The sequence below is a fragment of the Haematobia irritans genome, chromosome 2, assembly GCF_050003625.1.
Source record: "Haematobia irritans isolate KBUSLIRL chromosome 2, ASM5000362v1, whole genome shotgun sequence".
Taxonomy (NCBI): Eukaryota; Metazoa; Arthropoda; class Insecta; order Diptera; family Muscidae; genus Haematobia; species Haematobia irritans.
The window spans coordinates 175,044,871-175,070,637 of NC_134398.1; the positions used below are offsets into that span (position 1 = coordinate 175,044,871).

The 25,767-nt window shown below is 31.9% G+C and overlaps 1 protein-coding gene across 1 annotated transcript in view; it reads left to right on the plus strand.

Annotated features, from left to right (window-relative positions):
* The first annotated feature begins 200 nt into the window (after positions 1 to 200).
* kon (chondroitin sulfate proteoglycan 4-like protein) overlaps positions 201 to 25,767 on the plus strand; it is a 123,504-nt gene continuing 97,937 nt past the window's right edge. The window contains exon 1 of the mRNA XM_075296868.1: positions 201 to 1,123. The gene's annotated coding sequence lies outside the window, so the exon portion shown is untranslated. The remainder of the gene's footprint in view (positions 1,124 to 25,767) is intronic.

Sequence of the window (25,767 nt, forward strand, 5' to 3'; positions counted from 1 at the left end):
GAAGCAAAGTAAGTCGCGGGTGCGCCCTCCCTGCCATGTGCTGTGCTTTTGTTGTTGTTGTTGTTGTTATTGTTTGTTGTCTATATTTCCCATTGGGTTGGGAGTTTGCGGCATAAACCATAAACCGTATGCGAGCGACCAGTGAACACAAAATTTTCAAGAGGCCAAATTTTCTTTTCAGTCTATGAGTAACCGTCGGACCTAACGTTTGTTGTGCCACTGCCATTTTTCGTTTTGTGGAAATTCTTGTGAGCACGAATGCTATATTCAGATGCGGGTATTGATTCCATAGTGGGCTAACCGAGTGTTTACAACAATATTGAAAAGAATTGAGAAGAATCATACAAAAAAGCTCTAAGTGAAATGTGGAAAATGGATTTATGAAAGAAAACCAAATCAACAACAACAGCAGCTAAATGAAGATCGTCTCGAAACAAAACAAAAGATTCCAAATGAAAAGATTCTATTCATGTTAGTGGGTGCCTTGCCTTGGGTGATGCCATAAATGGAAAAAATATTCGATCTAGAGTAAATGTTTCATGAGCATAGTGCTTTAGTTCCGTGGCGGTGTGTTTGTGTGCGTGTGTGTGTGCTTATATCTCAAAAAGATCATCTTAAACGTATGGACGGTGCGATGAATTCCACTATCTCCAAAGTGCCCATGGGAAGAATGTAATAAATTGCAGTTGTTGTTGTTATTGTTGTCGTAACGAATGTTTCATTTAAATCGTGGACGTCAGTCAATCAGTCTCAGGCTATAAGAAAAGCTAACTTACCCCCACCCATCACCCTCAAAGCCAACGAAAAAAAAATGTTTTTAAATTAAATCAACCGTTGTGAATGGATGGAATCCATAAGAAAGCATGTGTCCCAGTGATTATTACCAATTTATCAAAGATAACTGAAAAATGCATTTCTAAATAAATTAAAATCTAAATTTGTATTTGAATTTCAAATTAGATTTCGAATTTTTTCAAAGTAATGTCACATGCGAGTGAATCATAACTGCCGCCTAATTCTCTTTGGCTAGCTAGCAACAGTGTTGTAACATTTGTACATGTGCCAATTTTCATCAAATTTAAAATATAAGAATTATTTAAAATATTATTATGAAAATCTTATTGTGAGTATATTTTTTGTTTTTTTTTGTGAAATTAATACGCATTTATATATGAAATTAATAACATTAGTGGACTTTTTATATCCTTCGTCATTGAGTGGGAGTTTTACCCATTTCTAACATATCGAAATATTGGTCTCAGACCTCATAAAGTATCTATGTATTCTTGAAATAATGGTGAAGTTTTGAGTTAAACTTTGGATGTCCGTCCGTCTGTTGAAATCACGCTCACTTTCGTACGAAACAAGCTATCACACATGGAAGAGCATAGTTTACTCGCTCCAGTTGAAATGTGGTACTTGATGTTAAAATACGTCTTCTAACAATCCTTCGAAAATTAACCCATATCGGACCCTATTTGTATATGGCCCCCATATAAACCAGTTTTGAATTGTGAATCCTATTGAAGGAGCGGATTTAATTCGATCCGGTTGAAGTTCGAAACGTGATGTTCCCAACATCATCATGTTCTCAACTATTTTGATCCAATTGTCTCATGTCGGTTGATAATTATATATATAGTCCCCATATAACCTCACCCCAGACTTAATTTTTCAGTCTCTTGGCCTCATAGCTCATATTTCATCCATTCAAAAACTTGTTCATAGCCTCCATAAAAACCGATGCCTAATCAAAAAATTCGATTGTTGATAACAGTCTTTGGTACAACTTTGTACGCAATCCATGGTGGAGGGTACATAAGATTTGGCCTGGGCGAACTTTCTTTCATATAGGATTTGAAATCTTATACCTTTGTGAAGGTCTAAAGATTATTTTGTTCCATAGATTTCGACTTTTCTCTTAAGAATTAGTATTAATTCCGAGCCAAAGATATAGCATAATAGATAGACTAAGACGGGATAATAGATAGACTAAGACTTGTCTTCGGTCTCCCTAAAATTTTCGGGAACATGCGATAAGTTGAAACAGGCTTTGAATAGCTCCGAAAACTTTGATAAACAAAGTCTGTCCATGGAAGATATAAATTCCCATGAAACCAACTACACGCACACGTTTGGAAAACGTGTACCGAAAACGTTTTTCTTTTAGAGTTTTTTGATTTGCTTCGAAAAGTATACACTTTTATCACCAAAAAAAATTCGTTTGTTACAAAGTGTTAATTTTTTTAATAAAAAAAGTTGTTTTTGAACCAACAACACAGTCCATTTCGTTTATATCAAACACTGTTCTTTTCTGACTTTAGGTTTTTAATGAGACACATTTTACAGTTCAAAATTTAATATACTACAATGTAATGTTGAACATTTTTTCGGAATCTTCCTAACATATCTGGAATATATGTAAAAAAAAAAAAACAAATAAAAAACTTTTGTATTTTTCTGTGAAATAAACTTTGTTTAATCGGCTCGTGGGCGCCGCAAGCTATGCTATATAAATATAACTTATATAGGTAATTGTCTATTGATGACAATAACGGCTACACAGCTCAGTGGATAGTGTGTTGGCTTACAAATTGCATGGTCCGTGGTTCGATTCTCTGTCCAGGCGAAAGGTAAAAAAAATTTTAAAAATTTATAAAATCGTATAATTTCTTCTACATTGTTTGTATTACAGAAAAAGGTGCTAAGAACTAAAAACTTCGTGGAAGTGAGAAAGATGTGAGGGAAAATGCAATTAGCCAGAAAAAATGTTTTTTGAGTTAGTCTTTATGAAATTGTTTTTACATCCTGGAAAAGAATAAACGTTTATCACAAAAAGTATATACTTTTCTTCCAAATACACCCTTTCAACGAAATTTCGTTTGGGAGGAAAGAATTATTTTTTGCGTGTATTTCTGTGTGTGTTTTTTATATCCTCCACCATCGGATTTTGTAATATATCGAAATATTGCTCTAAGACCCCATAAAGTATATATATTCTGCGTCGTGGTGAAATTCTGAGTCGTTCTAAGCATGTCCGTCCGGTCGTCCGTCTGTTGAAATCACGCTAACTTTCGAACGAAACAAGCTATCGACTTGAAACTTGGCACAAGTACTTGTTATTGATGTAGGTCGGATGGTATTGCAAATGGGTCATATCGGTCCACTTTTACGTATAGCCCCCATATAAACCGACGCTCAGATTTGGCTTGCGGAGCCTCTTGGAGGAACAAAATTCATCCCATCCGGTTGAAATTTGGTACATGGTGTTAGCACATGGTCTCTAACAACCATGGAAAAATTGGTCCAAATCGGTCCATAATTATATATAGCCCCCATATAAACCGATCCCCAGATTTGGCTTGGGGAGCCTCTAAGAGAAGCAAATTTCATCCGATCCGGCTGAAATTTGGTACATGGTGTAAGTATATGGTCCCCAACAACTATGCAAAAATTGGTTCACATCGGTCCATAATTATATAGAGCCCCATATAAACCGATCCCCCGATTTGGCTTGCGGAGCCTCTAAGAGAAGCAAATTTCATCCGATCTGGCTGAAATTTGGTACATGGTGTTAGTATATGGTCTCTAACAACCATGCAAAAATTGGATCACATCGGTCCATAATTATATATAGCCCTCATATAAACCGATCCCTAGATTTAACCTCCGAAGCCTCTTAGAAGAGCAAATTTCATCCGATCCGGCTGAAATTTGGTACATTGTGTAAGTATACGATCCCCAACAACTATGCAAAAACTGGTCCACATCGGTCCATAATTATATATAGCCCCCATATAAACCGATGCCCAGATTTGACCTGCGGTGCCTTTTGGAGAATCAAATTTCATCCAATCTTATTGAAATTTGGTACGTGGTGTTATGGTATTTAGCAATCATGCCAAAATTGGTCCATATCGGTCTATAATCATATATATCCCCCATATAAACCGATCTCCAGAATTGGTTTTGGAGCCCCTTGAAGGAGCAAATTGCATCCGATTCAGTTGAAATTTGGTACATTGTGCTAGTATATGGCCGTTAATAACCACGCCTAACTAGGTCTATATCGGTCTATAGTTATATATAGCCCCCAGATAATCCGATCCCCAATCATACAAAAATTGTTCCATATCGGTTCATAATTGTATATAGTTCCCATTTAATGCGACCCCCATATTTTAATTCTCGCTCTCTAATTACCGCGCATAGGTCCATATCGGTTCGTAATTATTTATAGACTTACCTAGATATGCCTTTTTTGTCTAAAATATACCACGTATGGACTATCTTACAATTTAGAAGAAGAAACTTTAAGATACCTTGTCATGGATAAGTATTACCACAACCCAAGTAATTCGATTGTGGATGACAGTCTTTCGTAGAAGTTTCTACGTAATCCAAGGTGGAGGATACATAAGATTCGGCCTGGCCGAACTTACGGCCGAATATACTTGTTATACCCTCCATCATAGGATGGGGGTATATTAACTTTGTCATTCCGTTTGTAACACATCGAAATATTGCTCTAAGACCCCATAAAGTATATATATTCTGGGTCGTGGTGAAATTCTGAGTCGATCTAAGCATGTCCGTCCGTCCGTCCGTCCGTCTGTTTAAATCACGCTAACTTCCGAACGAAACAAGCTATCGACTTGAAACTTGGCACAAGTAGTTGTTATCGATGTAGGTCGGATGGTATTGAAAATGGGTCATATCGGTCCACTTTTACGTATAGCCTCATATAAAGGGACCCTCAGATTTGGCTTGTGGAGCCTCTAACAGAAGCATATTTCATCCGATCCGGCTGAAATTTGGTACATGGTGTTGGTATATGGTCTCTAACAACCATGCAAAAATTGGTCCACATCGGTCCTTAATTATATATAGCCCCCATATAAACCGATCCCCAGATTTGGCTTGCGGAGCCTAAAAGAGAAGCAAATTTCATCCGATCCGGCTGAAATTTGGTACATGGTGTTGGTATATGGTCTCTAACAACCATGCAAAAATTGGTTCACATCGGTCCATAATTAACCGATCCCCAGATTTGGCTTGCGGAGCCTCAAAGAGAAGAAAATTTCATCCGATGCGGCTGAAATTTGGAACATGATGTCGGTATATGGTCTCTAACAACCATGCAAAAATTGGTCCATATCGGTCCTTAATTATATATAGCCCCCATATAAACTGATCCCCATATTTGGCTTGTGGAGCCTCTAAGAGAAGCATATTTCATCCGATCCGGCTGAAATTTGTTACATGGTGTTGGTATATGGTCTCTAACAATCATGCAAAAATTGGTCCACATCGGTCCATAATTATATATAACCCCCATATAAACCGATCCCCAGATTTGGCTTGCGGAGCCTCAAAGAGAAGCAAATTTCATCCGATCCGGCTGAAATTTGGTACATGATGTTGGTATATGGTCTCTAACAACCAAGCAAAAATTGGTCTACATCGCTTCATAATTATATATAGCCCCCATATAAACCGATCCCCAGATTTGGCTTGCGAAGTCTCCAAGAGAAGCAAATTTCATCCAAGCCGGTTGTAATTTGGAACATGGTGTTAGTATATGATCTTTAACAACCGTGCCAGAATTGGTCCATATCGGTCCATAATTATATATAGCCCCCATATAAAACGTTCTCCAGATTTGACCTCCGGAGCCTCTTGGAGGAGCAAAATTCATCCGATCCGGTTCAAATTAGGAACGTGGTGTTAGTATATGGTCGCTAACAACCATACCAAAATTGGTCCAATCACACAAAAATTGGTCCATATCGGTTCATAATCATGGTTGCCACTAGAGCCAAAAATAATCTACCAAAATTTTATTTCTATAGAAAATTTTGTCAAAATGTTATTTCTATAGAAAATTTTGTCAAAATTTTATTTCTAGAGAAAATTTTGTTAACATTTTATTCGGTTCATAATAAAATTTTCATCATTTTCAAAATTTTATTTCTATAGAAAATTTTGTCAAAATTTTATTTCAATAGAAAACTTTGTTCTAATTTTATTCGGTTCATAATCATGGTTGCCAGTCGAGCCACAAATAATCTACCAAGATTTTATTTCTATAGAAAATTTTGTTAAAATTTTATTTCTGTAGAAATTTTTGTCAAAATTTTCTTTCTATAGAATATTTTGTCAAAATTTTTATTTCTATAGAAAATTTTGCGAAAATTTTATTTCTATAGAAAATTTTGTTAAAATTTTATTTCTGTAGAAAATTTTGTCAAAATTTTATGTCTACTTTGTCAAACTGAATTATATACGTATTGGATCGATCTTTTTTGATTTAATATATACCACGTATGGACTTACATACAATTTAGAAGATGGTGTTAGGAGGTTTTATGATACCTTGCCATCGGCAAGCGTTACCGCAACTTAAGTAATTCGATTGTGGATGACAGTCTTTCGTAGAAGTTTCTACGTAATCCAGGGTGGAGGATACATAAGATTCGGCCTGGCCGAACTTACGGCCGTATATACTTGTTTTTTTTTTTTATAAAATCTATTAATTCCTATGATATCACTTCCATGCCTCATAAATTAAATTTATTTTCCAATGTCGATTGAAATAATCCAATATCGTCTGCTTTGCCAATATTGAATTAGAATTTTGGCGGGACATCATAAATTTTTAAATCTGCTTTTATATGAAATTAATTTCTCAAATCAAAGCTCTATAAAGCAGACGCCATATGTTGTTAATTATGAACAAGTTTTTCGAAAATCGTTTTAGATGTGTGTGTTTGCACATTTGTTAAAGCGTTTTAATTTATTAATTAGTATGATTTTATTGTGAATATTCCACACTCAGTCCCCATGACCCCATGACGAAGAGGGGCTAAATAAACAAATGGGGAGAACTATGTTTAATTGTGCTAAAGGCTTCTAGTCTTAAAATGGAATGTGGGAGTGTGACCAGACAAACAATGATTTTCTATGCCTAAATGACAATGGAATTTAAAAAGAATATTAGAAATATAAGCTCAATTGTGGGAAAAGGCATCAAAAGGCAATGGGCTCAAGCAGTGTAAAATATTTAAATCTCTATGAAAGATGCGAGTTCCGGAAGATCTATGTGTTATTTAATTTAAATGAAATGGAATCACGGTTGCCAATCGTGCCAAAAATAATCTACCAAAATTTGAAGAAAATTTTACCAAATCTAGCCTGCACCAACAAGGGAAAGTTACTACTTCTACAAAAAGGGAGAACTGACACACAATCTATTTTGATAGTATTATCTAACGCGGAAATTTAAATTTTTAAAGATATTGGATTTATATGCAATTTTGTTAAAATTTTGTTAATCAAAATTTAACTTCTATAGAAAATTTTCTCAAAATTTTATTTCTATAGAAAATTTTGTCAAAATTTTTGCTCCTATAGAAATTTTTGTCAACAATGTACTTATATAGAAAATTTTTATCAAAATTTTATTTCTATATATATTTTTTAAATATTTTATTTCTATACACAATTTTCTGAAAATTTTATTTCTATACAAAATTTTCTCAAAAATTTCTTTCTATAGAAAATTTCGTCAAAATTTTTATTTTTATAGAAAATTTTGCCATAAATTTTACACTTAGAATATGTTGTCAAAATTTTTACTTATATAGAATATAGAAAATATATCTAGAAAATTTTGCCAAAATTTTACTCTTAGAATATGTTGTCAAAATTTTTACTTATAAAGAATATTTTGTCAAAATTTTACTTCTACATACAATTTGTTGTCAAAAATTTATTCTATAGAAAATTTTCTTAAAATTATATTTCAATAGAAAATTTCCTAAAAATTTTATTTCTATAGAAAATTTTTTCAAAATTGTATTTCTATAAAAAATGTTCTCAAAATTTTATTTCTATAGAAAATTTTTTAACATTTTTATTTTCTCAAAATGTTATTTCTAAAGAAATTTTATTTTTATAGAGAGTTTTGTCAAAATTTTTACTTTTGTAGAATATTTTGTCAAACTTTTACATCTATATAATATATTGTCACAATTTTGTTTCTATATCGGAATTTGTCAAATTTTTTTTCTACATCAAAATTTGTCAAAATTTTATTTCTATAGAAAATTTTCTCAAAATTTTATTTGTTTAGTAAATTTTCTCAACATTTTATTTCTAGGGAAAATTTTGTCAAAATTTTTACTTCTATAGAAAGGTTTGCCAACAATTTTATTATATTTTGTCAAAATGTTTACTTTATGGGAAATGTTGTCAAACATTTATTTCTATCGAATATTTTTGTTTTTATTTCTAAAGAAAATTTAAGTACCTCTTAGTTGGAGAGGAATATTTATAAAAATCTACCAAAACTTCAAGAATTCACTCCACTAACGTTCATAGTGATCAAAGGAATTGCCGGAATTTCATGCCCGCCTTACAAGCAAAGGATCATGGGTTCAATTCCAGTTTCGACCAAACACCAAATAGCTTTTGAGTGGTGGATTATCCCCTCTCAGGAGTGCTGTGACATTTCTGAGTTTTTAAAGCTTTTCTAAATGGTTTCACTGCAATCTGAGAAAAAAATGTTTGAAGCAAAAATGTTGTTTTCTCCCCCATCCAAAATTAAAATTTTGCTTTTGGAGATTGTCATATCTCTGCGTGTAGATAGTCAGTAAGGTTTCTTTGACCACGCCCCCGACAAGCGACTTGAGGACCTTGTTTCTATAGCGGAGCTTATCACAAATTGCATTGACATAGGCAGAAGACTCGAAAAGGCTGTCGAATATAACCCTGAAAACCTTAGGGTAGTTTGTAGTCGGAATTATCTCATTCTGATATTAAACTTCCTGGGTACTTCTGTCGACCATGTAGTGAAAAGTCTAGGCAACCAATACCCAGAAATGTAAGAGTTGATTTTCACCTTGTAGAGCACGAGATCTAGTGTCACAAAAGAGAGTCACTACACGCAAAAAAATAATTCTTTCCTCCCAAACGAAATTTTAGACAAACAAAGTTCGTTTCTCATTTCCTTTTCGCTGTAAAGAAGTGTATTTGGAAGAAAAGTATATATTTTTTGTGATAAACGTTTATTCTTTTCCAGGATGTAAAAACAATTTCATAAAGACTAACTCAAAAAAAAAAAAAACATTATTTTCTTGCTAATTACATTATCCCTCACATATTTCTCACATCCACGAGGTTTTTTAGTTCTTAACACCTTTTCCTGTAATACCAACAATGTAGAAGAAATTATACGATGTTATACATTTTTAAAATTTTTTTACCTTTCGCCTGGACGGAGAATCGAACCGCGGACCATGCACTTTGTAAGCCAACACACTAACCACTGAGCTATGTACCTGTTATGGTCATCAGTAGATAATTATCTACACGGTTGAAAAAGACTGTTTTTCATATGTTTGGCTATAAACATTATATGTTTGGAACACAAATTTTTAAACACAATATTTTTGAGTGCAAGCATATAATGTTCGTAAACTAGCATAACATGTTTGGGACATATATGTTAATATGTTAGAACATATTATGTTTGGGACATAAAATGTTTGTAAATATAATATGCTTGAATGCAAACATATATTAATTTAGAAATAGCCTATTAACATATATGTGTTTAGTAGCTTGGAGCGCTATTTAACAGGGAGCGATATTGAATTAAGTTGGTGGTTGTTGCTTGTTATTACAAAATTAACATTTTATTTTTCCTTGGGCAATTGATCAGCTACTTCTTTGATCCTTACAAACTGTGTGGTCCGCTGTTCGAGTCCCCGTCCGGCAAAAGGTAAAATTAAAATAAAAAAAATCATAAAATTGATTAATTTCTTCTACAATGTTTGTATTACAGAAAAAGGTGCTAAGAACTAAAAAATCTCGTGGAAGTGAGAAAGATGTCGGGGAATATACAATTGGGCAGAAACAAAATTTTGAGCATTCAGGTCGAAAACCTATGTTGTTAGCACCTATATTACCTGTTTATTTTCATAATTCATTATGATTGTAAATATATAAATAAATAAATAAAATTTTGAGCACAATATTGTTTTGGAGAATTTTTTTTAAGCATATAATATTTTTGGGTGCAAAATGCTTCCAAACATATTATATGGTCACATAATAACATATTGTTTTTTGGAAGACAACATTATTGAATTTGGATGCAAAAATACAAAATGTTTGGAACTTAGACTACCCAAACATATATTGTTTAGACCAATATGCTTTCAAACATATTATATATTGAAAGAGATCAAACATATAAATGTTTGGGCAATACCCAAAAATGTATATGCTTGAAGCAAAATATGTTTGGGAGTATATGTTACAGAAGCGATTTTTTGTGAGCGTGTATATAAGTTATATTTATATAGTATAGTTTGGGGCGCCCACGAACTGAATAAACAAAGTTTATTTAACAGAAACAAACATTTAGTTTGGCACCGTGGAGCAGTGGTTGCTACGTCCGACTTGCATGCCAAGGGTCGCGGGTTCGATCCCTGCTTTGACCAAAGTTTTTTGTTTTTTTTTACATATATTCCAGATATGTTCGGAAGATTCCGAAAAAATGTTCAACATTACATTGTACTATATTAAATTTTGAACTGTAAAATGTGTCTTATTAAAGACCTAAAGTCAGAAAAGAACAGTGTTTCATATAAACGAAATGGACTGTGTTGTTGTTTCAAAAATAACTTTTTTTACTGAAAAAATAAAAATTTTGTAACAAACGAATTTTCTTGGTGATAAAAGTTTAAAATTTTCGAAGCAATTCAAAAAACTCTAACAAAAGAAAAACGTTTTCGGTACACGTTTTCCAAACGTTTTTTTTCTTTGCGTGTAGATCAGGCAGCATACCAGACAGATCTAAACAGGATTCATGAGGATACTGTAGCTGAAGCGGTGATAAGCTATAAGGTTAATTATGTTCTCGGAGTCCACGGCTCAACTAAGATCAGACAAGTTCAGATGCCTCAATTCCTACCTTTCAGTGATGAATAGCAGCATTGCTATAGCCAAAAGCCACATGCCACTCGTCACCTTTTCGCTTGCCCAGCTAAACCGATCCGACTCAACACCAGATCACTCGGGACATATCCCATCCTTGTCGCAGAATTCATTGATCTGGATACGAGCTAATGTACCAAAGAGTAAAACAAAAATGGATTAAATCACATAAAAAACTATAAAAAAAAGATTTTTTAAGTTTTTAACACGCAATTTTTCGTGTATCCCGAAACTGATAGAGCGACAGTGGATCCATAGGTCGCATTCTTAGTAGCCGGAGTTACTGATTAGCAGCGAAACAATCTTTGGGGTACATTTTGGCCCCGACGACATTTCAATGCTGATTGCGAGTTAAACGCTGATTGCGAGTTAAATATTTGGGCAGACCTGGATTTACTGCAAGTATTATTGTGCAGACCTATTAATTTCCCTCTGTATGCTCTTCTACACCCAGTGTCTGGAAAAGAGGGGAAAGTAAATCCTCTAATGGAATCTGCCAAATATTTGAATAACGGTGTATAATAGAGGCCGACTACTATCCACTGTTGCCACAGTTGGTAGAATTAAAAAAAGTGGTAGATTTTTTTTTATGTTTTGTTAGATTTTAAATTTTTTATGGTAATAAAATGTTAACCCAATTGATTCAATTGATCCAATTTCATATAGAAATAAAATTTTGACAAAATGTTCTATAGAAATAAAATTGTGTAAAAGTTTTATAAAAATTTTTTACAGAAATACAATTTTACAAATATTTAAAAATTTTCCATAGAAATAAAACTTTGCAAAAATTTTCTATAGAAATACAATTTTGACACAAATTTCTATAAAAAAGTTTTTACCAAATTTCTTAAAATAAATAATATTGACAACATTTTCTATAAAATAAAAGTTGGCCAAATTTTCAATAGAAATAAAATTTTGGTAAAGTTCTCTATAGTAATAAAGTTTTGCGAAAATTTTCTATAGAAATAAAATTTTACAAAAATTTTCTAGAGAACTAGAATTTTTCAAATATTTTCTATAGAAATACAATTTTGCAAAAATTTTCTGTTGAAGTAAAATTTTGGTAAAATTTTCTATAGTAATAAAATTTTGCGAAAAAATTCTAAAGAACTAAAAATGATTACAAAAAAATTTTTAAAAATTTTCTATAGAAATAAAATTGTGACCAAATTTTTGCAGAAAAAAAAATTTACGAAATTTTCTACAGGAATAAAATTTTACAAATATTTTCTATGGAAATAAAATTTTTATTTTAAAATTATATTAAAATTTTTCATAGAAATAAAACTTTGCAAAAATTTTCAATAGAAATAAAATTTTGACACAAATTTCTATAAAAACGTTTTTACCAAATTTCTTAAAATAAATAATATTGACAACATTTTCTATAAAATAAAAGTTGGCCAAATTTTCAATAGAAATAAAATTTTGGTAAAGTTTTCTTTAGTAATAAAGTTTTGCGAAAATTTTCTATAGAAATAAAATTTTACAAAAATTTTCTAGAGAACTAGAATTTTTCAAATATTTTCTATAGAAATACAATTTTGCAAAAATTTTCTATTGAAGTAAAATTTTGGTAAAATTTTCTATAGTAATAAAATTTTGCGAAAAATTTCTAAAGAACTAAAAATGATGACAAAAAAATTTTAAAAATTTTCTATAGAAATAAAATTGTGACCAAATTTTCTGTAGAAATAAAATTTTACGAAATTTTCTACAGGAATAAAATTTTACAAATATTTTCTATAGAAATAAAATTTTCCATAGAAAATAAAACTGCAAAAATTTTCAAAAGAAAAAATTTTAACCAAAATTTCTATAAAAAACAAACAATTTCTTTAAAAAAGTTTTTACCAAATTTCTTAAAATAAATAAAATTTTGACAACATTTGCTATAAAATAAAATTTGGCCAAATTTTCTATAAAAATAAAATTTTGGTAAAATTCTCTATAGTAATAAAATTTTGCGAAAATTTTCTATTGAAATAAAATTTTACAAAAATTTTCTAGAGAGCTGGAAATTTCCAAATATTTTCTATAGAAATTTTGAAAAAATTTTCTGTTGAAGTAAAATTTTGGTAAAATTTTCTACAGCAAAAAGAAAATTTGCCAAAAATTTCTAAGAACTAAAAATGTTAAAAAAAAATTTCTAGAATTTTCTATAGAAATAAAATTGTGACCCAATAAAATTTTACAAAATAAAACTTTGCAAAAATTTTCAATAAATATAGAATTTTGACAAAAATTTCTATAAAAAAGTTTTTACCAAATTTAAAATAAATAAAATTTTGACAACATTTTCTATAAAATAATATTTGGCCAATTTTTTTATAGAAATAAAATTTTGGTAAAATTCTCTATAATAATAAAATTTTGCGAAAATTTTCTATAGAAATAAAATTTTACAAAAATTTTCCAGAGAACTAGAATTTTTCAAATATTTTCTATAGAAATACAATTTTCCAAAAATTTTTTTTGCAAAAATTTTAAATAGAAATAAAATTTTGACAAACATTTCTATTAATAAAAAAAATACCAAATTTCTTTAGAAATAAAATTTTGACAACATTTTTTAGAAATGAAATTTAGCAAAATTTTCTATAGAAATAAAATTTTGGTAAAACTCTCTATAGTAATAAAATTTCCAAATATTATCTATAGAAATACAATTTTCCAAACAATTTCTGTTGAAGTAAAATTTTGGTAAAGGTTTGCGAAAATTTCTAAAGAATTAAAATTTATCAAAAATTTATAAAAATACTTTTTTTAATTTTGGTAGATTTTTGGTAAAATATCGAGTAGTAACCGTGCTCCTATCTCGCACCAGTACCACAGACACTTTAGGTTTTACGACACTGTCTAGCTTAGTGGAAAATTGGTGTCATCATCTCACTTTGTTTTGAAACGAAATTTCAGTCTTTTATCTTTCGAGATTTTTTCAAATCATATTATAACAGGAGTTTCAATATGCCGAGTTCAGATTCATTTGTCCCTCTTAAAAATAATAAACGATATGTCCGCCTAAAAATTAGATTTGTATAAAATTTCGTTTTTTTATGTGTATGAAACTGACGATTTAATGCAGCATGCTACAGGATGCATGACCCCACGTTGTACGCATAGTGAAATGCAGCATAAAGACTTCGCTGTCTTCGCAACCACAGATGCAACTTTGAGAAACTAGCATTTCTAATTCTACACAAAAGACTGATTGCGAACTAATTCAATAAACTGCAGAGTACATCAAACGATTTCACACTCCAAGCAATTCGCTGAAAATAACCAAAATTAAAGGCATTAGACATGCTTTCTTCCATGTTCATGTTTTTTTCCTTTCGAATTTTCCACATTAGGAAAAACCATAGAAGTCACATCAAGGAAAGACCCTCACGACTTCAGCATCAATAGAATAAGGAAAATAAACCAGCGAAGCATCGAGCCATAGAAGGGCAATTGCAATGCCAAATGAAAACATAAACAAGCGTTTATGTCTGGTCTACGTGGGGCTGCTTACGCATTCATCCATCGCTAAAATTTCCCCCCAAATCTAAATTTAGAGCGCATTTTGAGATGGGACAGCATTTCACATCTTAGGGAACCGGCCATCGACAGAGCATAAGGAAAATATTACAGGGATTTGAAAACTTGAGACTTATGTCAACTGAGGAACTCAAGATGATGTCTAGCTAAGGGAACATATGTTGTGGTGAAACAAAGTCGATTTTTCTTTGGAAAATTTCTGTCAGAAAGATGTCCAGAAAAAAAATGAATGTTTAGAAAAGTTAAAGAAAATTGAGTGTGAAACAAATCATTGAGAATAATTGCAAGTTCCAGATAAATTTGCTATTTCTATGAATTTACAATGGAAATGGAGTTTTTAGCCTATATTGGCCACTTAAAAAGAAGATTGTGAAAGAAGAAATAATATAAAATAATACTTTTATTCAGGTTGGAATTTCGTCAAAATTAATTACTTTACATATTATTAAAATTTTAATACGAGATTATTGGACATGAAGATTAAATAATTGGTATTATTATAATTAAGGAAAAAGTTATCTTTTGTGTCTTTAAAAGTCAGCCGACGAAACAAATTCGTTGATGCAACGAAATTTTTCGTTATTATAACGAATTTTCTGTTAACGTACTATTAACGAATAATTTCATTGTATTAATGAAAATGTTTCAATATATCAATAATCATTTTTCATTGGCTGAATTTTAATGAAATTTTCTTTGTGTGTAAGTTATTGAAAAGAAAATGCCAGATACAAATCTCCACAAGCCTAACTACACATATATGTTTTATCGACAACTGACCACGATTGCCACAGTTGGTAGAAATCTACCAAAAATGATAGATTCTTTTACTAGTTGGTAGATTGGTAAAATTCTTGAAGTTTTGGTAGATTTTAGAATATATCTTCAACTAAGAGGTACTTAAATGTTCTGTAGAAATAAAATTTTAACAAAATTCTCTAGAAACAAAATTTTGTGAAAATTTTCTATAAAAATAAAATTTTGAGAAAAATTTCCACAAAAAAAAATTGTCAAAATTTGTCAATTTTGACAAAATTTTCAACAGAAGTTAAATTTTGACAACGTTTTCTAAAGAACTAAAATGTTGACAAAAGTTTCTATAGAAATAAAATTTTTACAAAATTTTCTATAGAAACAAAATTTTCTATAGAAATACAATTATGACAAAATTTTCTACAGAAGTTAAATTTTGACAACGTTTTCTAAAGAACTAAAATGTTGACAAAAGATTCTATAGAAATAACATTTTTACAAAATTTTCGATAGAAATAAAATTTTTAAAAAATTTTCTATAGAAATAAAATTTTCAAAAAATTTGCTACAGAAACTAAATTTTTTATGTTTGTTTAGTTCGACTTGAGGTCATGTGAATAAAAACAGATGTTGTTGTTTTTATACCCTTCACTACACTGTGGTACAGGGTATAATAAGCTTGTGCATTTGTATATAACGCCAAGAAGGAAAAGTTTGAGACCCATCGTTTAGTATACCGATCGTCTTAGAATTGAATTCTGAGTCGATTTAGCGATGTCCGTCTGTCTGTCTGTATATGTAATTTTGTGTGCAAAGTTCAGCTCGTAGTTTAAGTCCGATCGTTCTCAAATTTGGCACAGAGTTTTACTTTGGCTCAAAGACAATCACTATTGAGTTTTAAGAAAATCCGTTCAGATTTAGATATAGCTGCCATATATATTTATCACCGATCAGGTCATAATTGACGTATTTATCAAAGGTATTTTCTTAAAATTTCTCAAGGCCGAATATTTGGAGGCTTTCGTAAAATATGCAAAATATCAGCCAAATCGGTTCAGATTTAGATATAGCTCCCATATATATCTTTCGCCCGATATGGCCCCAGAAGCCAGAGTTTTACCCTAAGTTGCTTGAAATGTTGCACTAGGAATATAATTAGTAGTGTAGTCAGGTGTGGTAAATTTTATTGAAATCGGTTCAGATTTAGATATAGCTCCCATATATATCATTCGCCCGATGTGGACTAATATGACCACAGAGGCAAAAGTTTTACTCTGATTTACGTAAAATTTTAACATTCTAACTGCGTTTGCTAATTTTTTTTTAAATCGCTTCAAATTTACATATAGATTTTGAATATATCTTTCGACCGATTTAGACTCATATACCCACAGAGACCAAAGATTTACCCCGATTTAGTTGAAACTTTGCACAGAGAGTAGACTTAAGGTTCTGGATATGCGTGCTAATTTTGGTTGAAATCGGCTCAGATTCTGATATAGCTCCCATATATATCTTTCGCCCGATTTTCCGTCATATGACCACAGAGGTCCGATTTACGTGAAAATTTGCACAGGGAGTAGAATTAACACAATAACTATGCATGTGATGTTGCTTCCATATATATGTTTTTCCGATTTAGGCAAAAATGGCCAAAATACCCACATTTTTCTCATTAAATTGCCACTGCTAAGTCGAAAACTCAAAAAAAATATCTCAAATTTAATACACATCTATCGATCGATAAATCATAAATACGTTTTTGCAAAGTTGCCTCAAATTTGGTTTAGATTTAAATGTTTCCCATATTTTTTAGTAACATTGTGCTTCATCCCAGGGCATTAGCCGATTTAAATTTTAATTCTAGAGATTTTGTAGAAGTACAAAAAATTCTCTCCAAATCGGTTAAGATATAAATATTTGCATATGGGAATATAAACCTTCATGAAGGAGCTGAGACGGTAATACAAATTTTGGTCTACAAATTGGTGAAGGGTACAATATAGTCGGTCCCGCCCGACTTTAGACTTTACTTACTTGTTTTGAGTAGTAATTTTTATTTAAAACTATCCTAAATTTTGACAAAATTTTTAATAGAAAAAAATTTTACAAAATTTTGACAAAATGTTCTACAAAAAAAATTTTTTGACAAAATGTTCTATAAAAATAAAATTTTGACAAAATTTTCTAAAGACATAAAATTTTGACAAAATTTTCCATAGAAATAAAGTTTTGACAAAATTTTCTATAGAAATAAAATTTTGACAAACATTTTCTATAGAAGTAATTTTGACAAAATTTTCTATAGCAATTAAATTTTGACACGGTTTTCTATGGAAATAAAATTTTGTCAACATTTTTTATAAATTCAATATATTTAAAAATTTTAATTTTCTTGTTCGGTCATAAAGGGTGATACGGTCAAAATTTGGTCAATATAAACTTGACGTCTTTCTTTCAATTTTGCATTTAAAAAACTTGAACACCCCTCATTTTGAAGGTGGCGTGTGTGTAGAATTTTGCTCCTATTTTGATTTTGGAATTCACTCTTCAGTTGTCAAAATGCCGTCCAAGCAAGAAGAGCAGCGTATCAAAATTTTGCTCGCGCATCGCGAAAATCCGAGCTACTCGCACGCAAAGCTGGCAAAATCGCTAAAAGCTGCCAAATCAACCGTTACAAATGTAATTAAAGTGTTTGGGGAACGTTTGTCGACAGCCAGGAAGTCTGGATCGGGGGGAAATCGAAAACCGGAAGCCGCTGAGACGACAAAGAGAGTTGCCGGTAGTTTCAAGCGAAACCCTAACCTATCTCTCCGAGATGCCGCAAATAAGCTGGGTGTATCGTCTAAAACCGTACATCGAGCCAAAAAAAACGAGCCGGACTATCGACTTACAAGAAGGTAGTGACTCCAAATCGTGATGATAAACAAAATACGACGGCCAAAGCGCGATACCGGAGGCTGTACACGACGATGCTGACGAAGTTTGACTGCGTGGTAATGGACGACGAAACCTACGTCCAAGCCGACTACAAGCAGCTTCCGGGACAGGAGATTTATACGGCAAAAGGAAGGGGAAAGGTAGCAGATATTTTCAAGCACATAAAACTGTCAAAGTTCGCAAAGAAATATCTGGTTTGGCAAGCCATCTGTACCTGTGGCTTGGAAAGCAGCATTTTCATAGCTTCCGGGACTGTCAACCAAGAAATTTACGTGAAAGAGTGTTTGAATAAACGTCTGCTGCCTTTCCTGAAGAAACACGGTTGTTCCGTACTGCTTTGGCCGGATTTGGCATCTTGCCATTACGGTAAAAAGGCCATGGAGTGGTATGCCGCCAACAACGTGCAGGTGGTTCCCAAGGACAAGAACCCTCCCAACACGCCAGAGCTCCGCCCAATTGAGAAATACTGGGCTATTGTCAAGCGGAACCTAAAGAAGACCAAAAAAACTGCTAAGGACGAGCAGCAGTTCAAGGCAAACTGGCTTTCTGCGGCGAAGAAGGTGGACAAGGTGGCTGTACAAAATCTGATGGCAGGTGTCAAGCGTGAGGCCCGGTAATTCGGATTTGGAAAAGCGAAAGCCTAACTGAATATTTTTCCTGAATTTTATACTAATTGAACTTGAAAAAAAAAATTAATTTGATTTTTTAAATAAACGATTTCACCGATTTACACGCGTTTTCCCTTGACCAAATTTTGACCATATCACTCTTTACATCGGGATGTCACCTAACCTATGTATTGTGTTTCCTACATGTATATATTGGCTATAAGTCGGTATGGCCATCTGTCCCCTCTCTCTTATTTTTCCATCGATATTGAGATTTCCACTCTCAAATTTGTAGCGTCTGATTGTTGGACTGCGAAAGCGTTTTGCCGTTCAAGTTCATTGGGGCCGTTCACTTTTCGTCGGCTTGGGAGATCCAAAGTTTATTTGCATCCTTTTTTCGTTAATTGCTCCACCTGGAGATTGGTAGTTTCAATTCCAGCTTTAGTTGATTGAATGCCTTGTTGGTATTACGATGTTGTGTATATAAATTTCTATTTCTAGAGGCAGATGTTTCCTGGTCAATATTATAATATTACTTCTTCATCATCGCTTCTATCTTCAGTATCTCTTCGTGGGTTGCAGTTCCAAAATCTGGTCCCAAGAATGAGTTCTAATGGGCGCTTGAGCTCACTTTCATATCGCAATACTTGATCGTTAAGTTAGTGTTTAAATATTCCTATTACATTAGGTTATAGAGGATGGTACCAATCCATGAAATGCATTGGTATCCATTTAGACTATATTGGTCCATTGCTATGTTGGTCCAATGCCTCAAAGGCATTCTTCCTTCATCCTCTAATTTTTCCCGTCAACATTATCCCTATCGTATTTGTTTTTGTCCTATCATATATTCCTATCATTGTGTTCTCCAATAAGTCTTCTAGGTCTTCCTTCTAGAAGCCTTGATGAAAGCTAGTGTATTCCTTATACTGCAGTCTCGTAAACCAGTAGTAGCCTGGAAAGAAAAGGAACCGAGTATCTTCATCCTTCAGCATGATAATGCCAGCCAATGGCTCAGAAAATTGTAGGAATCTTTTGTAGCCTGGGGCCCAGACACCATCTAAAAATGTCATCAATCCTTAAATCATTTCTTTGTGCTTTCCAAGTATGTGCTCTTCTCTTGTCATGCCTGTTAAGGGTTTGCCTAGTTCTTAGCACCCTTGCTGTCTTATATTATTTTGGTTTACTCGCAGCACCTATAGGAAGCCCTTTTCACAAGTATGCTATTTAACATGCGGTTATGCAAAGATAGGAAAGAAATGTCATTATTTGTGTCGCCTACCTTTACATCTGACTCTTCATTACATATTATTCCATAATATCCCTGTACCCAGCACTGAGTAATTATATGTTTCTAGTGAAAACTCTCAGCTCTCTATGACAGTGGCTGGCTACCTTCGAACTTATTTATGCTCACATTACCCAATGTCTTGGGAGCCACCGTGGTGCAATGGTTAGCATGCCCGCCTTGCATACACAAGGTCGTGGGTTCGATTCCTGCTACGACCGAACACCAAAAAGTTTTTCAGCGGTGGATTATCCCAGCTCAGTAATGCTGGTGACATTTCTGAGGGTTTCAAAGCTTCTCTAAGTGGTTTCACTGGAATGTGGAATGGACTCGGCTATAAAAAGGAGGTCCCTTGTCATTGAGCTTAACATGGAATCGGGCAGCACTCAGTGATAAGAGAGAAGTTCATCAGAGAAGAGGTATCACAATGGACTGAATAGTCTAAGTGAGCCTGATACATCGGGCTGCCACATAACCTAACCTACCCAATGTCTTTATTGATGCTTGCCGGTGGATGAAGATACTGATATCGCTTCTGAATATCGGCATCATCAAAAGAGTTTGTTATATCAAATACCTCCGCTTGAGAAATTCTGCAGTCTTTATTCATCTTGTATGACTCTCTAATTTTCAACTCTTCGCAGTAAATACCACTGCCATTGCCCTCAATCATTTGCAATCGGTAATAATAAGCTGTTAAGTGAGAGCTCTAATCTCTCTACGATAGTGGCTGACTACTTTCGACCATATGTCTGCATTTGCCAATGCCTTTATTGCTGATTGACTGTCGATGAAGATGTCGATATCGATTCTGAATATCGATCTCATCAACAAGAGTTTGTTATATCAACCGCCTGAAAAGTATCCTCTGATCATCTTATATGATATTCCGATCCCCAACTTTTGTGCCTTCATCTATTTACAATCCATCCGTATAAATGTTCAGATCTCCAAAGAAAGTCCAAGTCCAATCCTCTGTACCTGCGATAATTCAGTTGCCACTTGCCTTAATGGACATGCTGGGTGACCACATAGTCTGTCCTCATATATTATCCAATTAAAGCAATTAGAGTTTTCTATCGGGTCCAGATTCTTCAGTATCCTCAGTATCACCGATATGGTGAATATTGCATCTGCCCTCCTCATGGTGTTTACACAATTCTTCTATCGTCGCCAGTAGAATGATTGAATGAACATTGATCCATGTGATACCGCTGATACGGTGTCAGATTATTCTAAAATGGATATTAGTATCTAGCTTCCAAATCTCAAACCACCTGATGTCCTGAAGTCTAGTCTTGGTTCAGTTTCGATCGCATCATCTGGTTCTCATGTAGTCTAACTCATCTATAAAGTTTCTACATTACATTAATTTGTAACTTAACGTATTTTCTAGTGAGTCTAGGTTCTTCAGCTTCATAAGTACATCCAGTATGTTGAATATAGTCTCTAGCGTGTATAGTATATTTGCCCTCCTCATAGTGTGAACTCCATTCTTCTACCGTCGTGAGTACTATGATTGATCTTGAAGTATTGTTACCCTATTATATTGCTAATATGTTATCTGATATTTTCTTAAGGAGCACTAGTGTCGAGTTTCCAGATCCAAGGCCACAATGCTTCTAGGAATGACAGTTTATTTTAATCTATCGTATTTCTACATTACAACTTTGTAACCTAACCGCCAAGGTTCTTTTCCCAGTTATTGATCATTCACTTATACCTCATTCACATTACACTTCCCAAATCCTCTTTCAATAGATTTCAACTGTTTTCTCCGATATTCACCCAGAAACCTATCTTGCGTGGTGTGTTGGAATTTACTACTACTTCTCTCATATCAAAAAGTGTTACCCTATTGTGATTTTAGGAATCCGATTTTTACGGTTTTTTATTGGATTGGACCCAGCCGAACTCATTGGATCATATAAAAATGATGACACTGTCGCCTATCTTAGCATTTGGATAAGCATCCATGGGACTATTTCATTTTATTAATAGATATTCAATAATAAAAATATAACAACTTTTTTATTCATTCACTTAAGGCATACACAGGTCTTTTGGAAATAAATTATTAATGATTTATATTTCCCGCCTTACAATATCGTTGCCAAATTGAATTGGCGAGATAAAATCCTGACCATATTTTACGACACCACCAAGATAATAATAAACAGCCAAACAAAATCCTCCCTAGCTTGAAATAAAATTTGTCATAGTCATATTTATAGAGTAGCTCCTTCCCCCTTACTATCGGGGAATGGTATGCTCATTACTGGGGTCACATGATTATGTCAAGAAGACGTATGAATAATAATGATGTCGCCTTCTTATGCGTAGATATGGTGTCAAATGCAATTTATTTGTGAATTTAGTGTGTACTTCTTCTTTTACTTTTGCAACATGGTGGATGATTGTGTGGTAGTTTGGTTCAAACTCCAACATACATATCATGGTAGAAGTTTGTTGGAAATAAGGCCCCTTTAACATAGCTGGATATTTCGATATGAATATATTTATTGTTCTTTAATAAAGATGGAATCGTTATTGGTAGAAATAAAATCTTGACAAAATTTCCTATAGAAATAAAATTTTTAAAAAATTTTCTATGGAAATAAAATGTTGCCTCAATTTTCTATAGAAATAAAATTTCGACAACATTTTCTATGGTAATAAAATTTTGATAAAATTTTCTAGAAGTAAAATTTCGAAAAAAATTTTCTTTAGACTTCACAAAATATTTTATTAAAAAAAATTAGACAAAATTTTTTATAAAAATAAAATTTCGAAAAATTTTGAAAATTTGCTATAGAAATAAAATTTGGAAAAAATTTTTATAGAAATAAAATTTTGCAAAAATTTTCTATGGAAATAAAACTTTGCAAAAATTTTCTATAGGAATAAAATTTTGACAGAATTTTCTATAAAAATAAAATTTCAACAAAATTTTCTATAAAAATAAAATTTTTAAAAAATTTTCTATAGAAATAAAATTTTTAAAAAATTTTCTATAAACATAAAATTTTCTATAGATATAAAATTTTGACAAATTTTTCTATAAAAATAAAATGTTGACAAAATTTTCTATAGAAATAAAATTTTGACAAAATTTTCTATAGAAATAAAATTTTGACAAAATTTTCTACAGAAATAAAATGTTATTTTATTTATTTTTATTTCTATAAAAAATTTTGACAAAATTATCTATAGAAATAAAATTTTGACAAAATTTTCTATATAAATAAAATTTTGACAAAATTTTCTATAGAAATAAAATTTTGACAAAAAGTTTTTATAGAAATAAAATTTTGAAAAAATTTTCTATAGACATAAAAATTTTACAAAATTGTGTATCCCTTTCCGACCGTGTACGCACAATTGTGCGGGTAACTTTAAGTCTCTATAATTTCTTTAATATATGACGTACTGCGATAAGAGTGGCAAAAAAATAATTGTGTATGCTCTCTCTTTGTCTAAGAATGTGAAGAACCGTTATAAATATTTGATTTTCATATTAATTTTGTAGTTTCAGCAGTGTACTTTGCGCATTTGTAAAAATGAGTGGAAGATTTAAGTTTGCAAATATATTAAAATTATTTAAATTGTGGAATATTTCATCAAATAAGTGTTTTCAATAAGAAAACATTTTAAATATTGTATGCAAACAGTAACTTCGTGATTATTTTGTGTTTTTTGATATTTTTACGTCCGGACTTTTACCGGAATTTACCGGACTGCAACAATTGTACGTATCCTGAAAAACAGGATACAGGATCAAACTGAACAAACTTAATAATTTAAAATGTTCTATGTACACATAAATAACAGAATTCAAAAATTTAGGAAAATCTATCACGTGGATCGGCTATAGGTCGGAAAGGGTTATAGAAAAAAATTTTGACAAATTATCTATAGAAATAAAATTTTGACAAAATATTCTATAGAAATAAAATTGTTGGTGTAGGAGTGAATGCAAACCAGAATTGCACAGTAATCTAGTCAAACGTGAAAGATACGGTTCTTTCAAAGCTAAATCTCCAATTAAGTAAATTTTCTTTATTGTTCTTTAATAATGATGGAATCGTTTATGGTTGTTTTGGCAAAATTGAAGCAACATAATACAATATGGCTGATATGCAATCACGGTTGCCACAGTTGGTAGAATTCTACCAAAAATGGTAGATTTTTTACTGTTTAATACATTGGTAGTATTCTTGACGGTTTGGTAGATTTTGTGAAAAATTCCTCTCCAACTAAGAGGTACTTGAATTCTTTATAGAAATAAAATTTTGACAAAATTTTCTATACAAATAAAATTTTGACAAAATTTTCTATACAAATAAAATTTTGACAAAATTTTCTATAAAAATAAAATTTCGACAAAATTTTCTAGAAATAAAATTTTGACAAAATTTTTTATACAAATAAATTTTTGACAAAATTTTCTATAGAAATAAAACTTTGACAGAATTATCTATAGAAATTAAATTTTGACAAAATTTTCAAGAGAAATAAAGTTTTGACAAAATTTTCAAGAGAAATAAAATTTTGACAAAATTTTCAAGAGAAAAAAAAATTGACAAAATTTTCAAGAGAAAAAAAATTTGACAAAATTTTCAAGAGAAATAAAATTTTGACAAAATTTTCTATAGCAATAAAATTTTGACAAATTATCTAGAAATAAAATTTGGAAAAACCCCGTGTATGCAATACAACAAAGTAAAGTTCTATATATTATTTAAGTTTTGTTTTTTTTTTTTTTCATGTGTATTTTTCAAAAGCAAAACATGACGCATTATGATCATCAAATGGCAAACAAAGCTATAATACGCTGCATGAATATAGCTTTGCGGTATTTTGGCCCATTCCCGAGAAAGCACTGACTTGAAATGATCGACACCGTACTCTCCAAAGCACCCCAGGAGCAAAAATCCAACAGATTGAGATCCGGAGTATTTGGATGCCATCGCTTCAAGAAATGAAGCAAGGAACCTTCTTCTGACCTCACATAGGGAGCCACTGTGGTGCAATGGTTAGCATGGGTTCAATCCCAGTTACGACATAACATCGAAAAGTTTTTCAACGGTGGTTTATCCTCTCTCAGTAATGCTGGTGATTTTTCTAAGATCACTCATACTTTTCCAAGTGCTTTCCCTGTAATAAGAAACGCCGTTCGAACTCGGCCATAAAAATGAGATCCCTTGCCGTTGAGATAAACATAAAATCGCACAGTGATAAGATAGAAGAAGTAAATAAGCAGAATTGTTGATTTGATATACCAATGCTTCCAGAAAAAAATCACAGTTTGGTGCGGTTTTTAGGCAGACTTGACTTGCATAACATGTGATTTCAACAAAACAGTGCCACACAGCCATGATTGCCACTCGTGCCCCAAATAATCTACCATAAATTGAAGAAAATTTTACCACAAATCTACCACATTAAAAAGTTCCAAATTTTGTCAAAATTTTATTTCTATAGACAATTTTGTAAAAATTGTATTTATAAAGACAATTTTGTCAAAATTTTATTCCTATAGAAAATTTTGTAAATATTTTATTTCTGTGGAAAATTTTGTCAAAATGTTATTTCTATAGAAAATTTTGTCAAAATTTTATTTCTATA